Here is a 4,365-nt window from a genome sequence, read left to right as displayed (position 1 = left end):
TTGCGACAGAACTGAGATGAACTCATGTAGTTGTCATTGCTGGTGTTGCCTGGATCACTCCTTCCTTAATGTTAATTGATTTATTCAGCCATGATTTATGTGCTGTGATGTGTCAGTCACTCCTCCAGGAGCTCGATCTGTAATACCCTTCACACTCATGTAGGTGCTCCTCATTCTGGACAGGTGAGGAGATGGAGGACCAAGCAGTGCTCAGATCAGCAGGACAAATGTTTTAGAGATGGGAGGCAACACTGAGCATGTGCCATTGCTTCTTAATTAGTCTAGAATTAATACATAGGATTCATGCTCGGCCAATCAAAACACCAGAGTTACACTTTGAAACTTGCAAGAGTGATTCTAGAATTTATCTTGCGGGAGGGGGGGGGCTGGATGTGTAAAACATAACCAATTAATCTCTGGGGAAAAATACAAGCACTTGGGGTTAGAGAACGACCAGGTAATAAAATGCATCGTGAAGCGTAATAACTTTAAAAAGTGGTGTTGCCTAGCTGGTGTAGCTCAGTGGTTGAGTTTCGACCCATGAACCAAGAGGTCCCTGGTTCCATTCCCACGTTGCAGGCTCAGTTCCCAGTAGGGGGCATGTAGGAGGCAGCCGATAGATGTTTTTCTCTCATCAATGTTTCCATCTCTCTATCCTCCCTTCCTCTCTCTAAAAAATCAATAAAAGCTGGAAGAAACAAGAGTGCAGCGTGAACATGGGGAAGCAAAAGAAAACAAGGAAGTATGCGACCATGAAGGGAATGCTTAGTCTCAGAGATCAGAGGCTTAAAGAAAAGGATAGATTAAAACCTGAAAAGAAAGAAAAGAAAGGTCCCAGTGCACTCAAAGAAAGAGAAGTCCCTCAACACCCCTCCTGCTTATTCTTCCATATAACGCACAGCTGGGCCCACCTTACCACATCCTGGTGGATACCAACTTTATCAACTTTTCCATTAAGGCCAAACTGGACTTAGCGCAGTCAATGATGGATTGTCTCTATGCCAGGTGTATCCCTTGTACAACTGACTGTGTAATGGCTGAAATTGAGAACTTGGGGCAGAAGTATCGAGCGGCTCTAAGGATGACCAAGGATCCAAGATTTGAACGATTACCGTGCCCACACAAAGGAACCTATGCCGATGACTGCTCAGTACAGACAGTAACTCAGCACGAGTGTTATATTGTGGCCACAGTTGACCAGGACCTTAAATGAAGAATCAGGAAAATCCCTGGGGTTCCCATCATGTACATGTCTAACCATAGGTGCAACACTGAGCGGATGCCAGATGATTATGGCGTCTCTCATTCTAATACTTAAAAGACAGTTTCTCTGCTCTTTCCTTCAACCGACTTTCTCTAGTGCAGGTTTATTAAACATGCTACAACATGCACTACTACTCCACTCATGCTTTGCTGTTATGAGCTGAGAATGGTTAAATACACTTACTCTTTGGTGTTATTTTGAAATTGATATTGTTTTGAAAATGAAATTTTGTGTCATTTAAAATTTTGTTACATCTTTTTGTAAATCAGATGACTGCTAAAAAAAATCAATAGATAGATAGATAGATAGATAGATAGATAGATAGATGTTGGTATGAGAATGGACAACCAGCTATCTCCTTATAGTCAGCCTGCACTCAAAGTGAAAGTTAAGAAATCATTTAAAATCTCCAGGAATAGGTGAAGATGGAATGCCATGTTAATTTCCATCCTTTAATAGCTATCAAGACTAAACATTTTTCATATATTTATAGGCCATTTGTATGTTTCTTTTTGGTGAATTGTTCATTTTCTTTACCTATCTCGATATTACTTGGGGGGCTTATTATAACATGGATTTCTTTAAGATGTTATGTATCAAGAACATTAAATTTGGTAGCATTTATTTCTTGCAAAGGAACCATGCATTCATTTTAATTTACCCTCTACTACAGCTACCTACAGCCTGGATACCCATGCATGTGCACTTCAGCAGACACTTTTGCTTGTCAGCATTAGCATTCATTCTCTCTCCACAGTGATAACTAAGAAGATGCAGCAGCGGAATCTAAAGGAACACTCATACTTCATGGGACCCTACATTAGCCACGTCACAAACTTCAGGGGTGACATCTGGGCCACGTGGATTTCTTTTATGAAAAACCTCTTACTTGCCTGAAAAAAGACATCAGTACTACATTAAAAAAAAACCGTGCCCATTTGAAGAAAATTTTCAAGATATAAAATTATTTGCCTCCATAATTCACCCTCTTTCCATGATCCACCCTTGACTGTTTAAAAAATGAGTGCCATGCTTTATTTCTCTCCAGATTATTCCGTGCAGAGTCAATGATGTCTTAGAGCAGACACGCAGCTGAGTGGGTCGTCTGACTCTCCACATGTCTACTATCTGAGTAAATAAACAGAGACGTCGCCCACCAATGTCCCCATTCACAACGCTAAATCCAGTGTCTATAACTCCTCTCTCAGACTTGATTGACTTCTATCCTCAAAGCCTCTTCCAGGACCGGGTGCCCAGCAGAATCCTGGATTACACCATGCAGTGTATTTATCTAATGAAATATGAGCTGCGGGTACAACCAGCTATGCCTAGCCGCAGACACCCCATCCATCTGCTGAAAATAATCAATCTAGGAAAATAAAAGTCCTGAGAAAAGTTAAAAGTGGGTACACGCTGAGGATTAACGAGAGGGTCAAGGGCAGAGCTGCAGTTATTTTACTGACCCAGAATCAGGGTTCGGGGGAAGGATCTGGTCATGTACCGTTGGTCTAAAAAATGCATTTATCACAGAAAGCCAGGCTGGCTGATGGCAAGGCAGCTGGGCAGGTTCCTCAGAGGCGCCTCTCGGATGGGAAACCGCGAGGTTGTAGCGGCAATGGCTTTATGGCAACGTAATCCAAATAAAATAATCGCGGGGGTTCCCTCCGCTGACCTTGAATCACAGACTACATCTCATATCCCACAGAGGGACTCTTTCCCGTAGGCCCCAGAGACGGAGCCTGAGTGCCCTGTGCTTGAGTGGATGTCCGTGGTCGTTATGAGATTACCTCAAAGGCAAAGCCTCTCCCTACAAGACCAGCAAGATTTCGAAAGAAGACTAAAACCCTCCCAAGTGCTCTGAGATTTAGCTTTCGAGAATTTAGAATTCCGGAAAGCTGTATTTTCATATCTAAACTGTGCCAGGTTCCAGACGTGGGAGACGCCTTATTCCTGCTTTGCAGACAGACGTGTCATCCACCAGGTACTTATTGAGCGCGCCAGTCTTGTCTGCCTGCAGGGGACTTACAGTTTAATGGGGAGCCCTGTTGTTTCACGGGTTTGTTGTCGCTGTGATTTTAGCTGCTCCGCACCTACAGTTGTTTGACCTACAACCAAATAACAGAGAATGACTTGTTTTGACTCAGGCAGGTTCACGGAATGACTGAGACCACTGAGCAACAGGGCTTCCTCTTTGCATCACAACTTTTAAAAAACAATCTTTATTGTTGAAAGTATTACATAGGCCTCCCCATTTTCCTCCATTAACTTCTTCCAGCCCATTCCCATCCTCCCCCAAACCCTCGTATGCATATATGAATACAAGTTCGTTGGTTGATCTCCTTGTACGCACCCACCCACCCCCCTGCATTCCCTATGAAGGTCAGCAGTCTGTTCATGCTTCTATGTCTCCGGATCTATTTTTGTTCATCGGTTTATTTGGTTCATTAGATTCCACATATGAGTGAGATCATGTGATACTTATCTTTCTCTGACTGGCTTATTTCGCTTAGCATAATGCTCTCCAGGTCCCTCCATGCTGTTGCAGCGCAACTTTATCTGAAGTGGGCGAAGCCTTTGCATTTCAGAGCCAGGGGCCCAAACACAGTCAGGGGGACATGCGTGGAAGCCAGATTCAGGGAGCAGGAGCTAAGGAGACGAAGATCGCAGTCCAGGGGCAAGTTAGGTCTGAAAGGAGGCCATGGGCAGGCGTTGGTGTGGAGATGAGAGGACGGAACATTCCTTCCAAGTGGAGAAAAATGGAGGAAAAGTCACGAAGTCAGGGAGCCAGGTGCGTGCGTGCAGTGGCCGGTCGGCCGAGTGGACCCACTGCTCTCTTTGCTTTGGCCGAGACGGCACTGTGTGGAGATGCATTCCGACTGACTTGCAAGTGTGGGAAACAGAAAGTGTTTTGTCCCCGTCGGAGAGTGTCCCGTTTTCCAGTCAGGCCCCGGGTGCGTGCCACAGTCCTGACTCGGCCGCCCTCCTGTCAATGGGCGCTATGTTCTCGCCAGGAAGGGCAGCCCTCGCTAAATGTTATGGTTTGGAGTGATCCTTCCCAAGGATGGAAAACCGAGTTAATTCAATTAAGGCCCAGGGTCCTG

At 44.8% G+C, this 4,365-nt stretch overlaps 1 pseudogene; it reads left to right on the top strand.

Moving 5' to 3' along the window:
- Positions 1 to 696: 696 nt before the first annotated feature.
- On the top strand, positions 697 to 1,318 carry LOC102440719 (annotated as a pseudogene).
- Positions 1,319 to 4,365: the final 3,047 nt, after the last annotated feature.

Source organism: Myotis lucifugus, unplaced genomic scaffold (genome assembly GCF_000147115.1).
Source record: "Myotis lucifugus unplaced genomic scaffold, Myoluc2.0 scaffold_146, whole genome shotgun sequence".
NCBI lineage: Eukaryota > Metazoa > Chordata > Mammalia > Chiroptera > Vespertilionidae > Myotis > Myotis lucifugus.
Note: the sequence above shows the minus strand (reverse complement) of the source record. Positions and strands in the feature narration are given on the sequence as shown.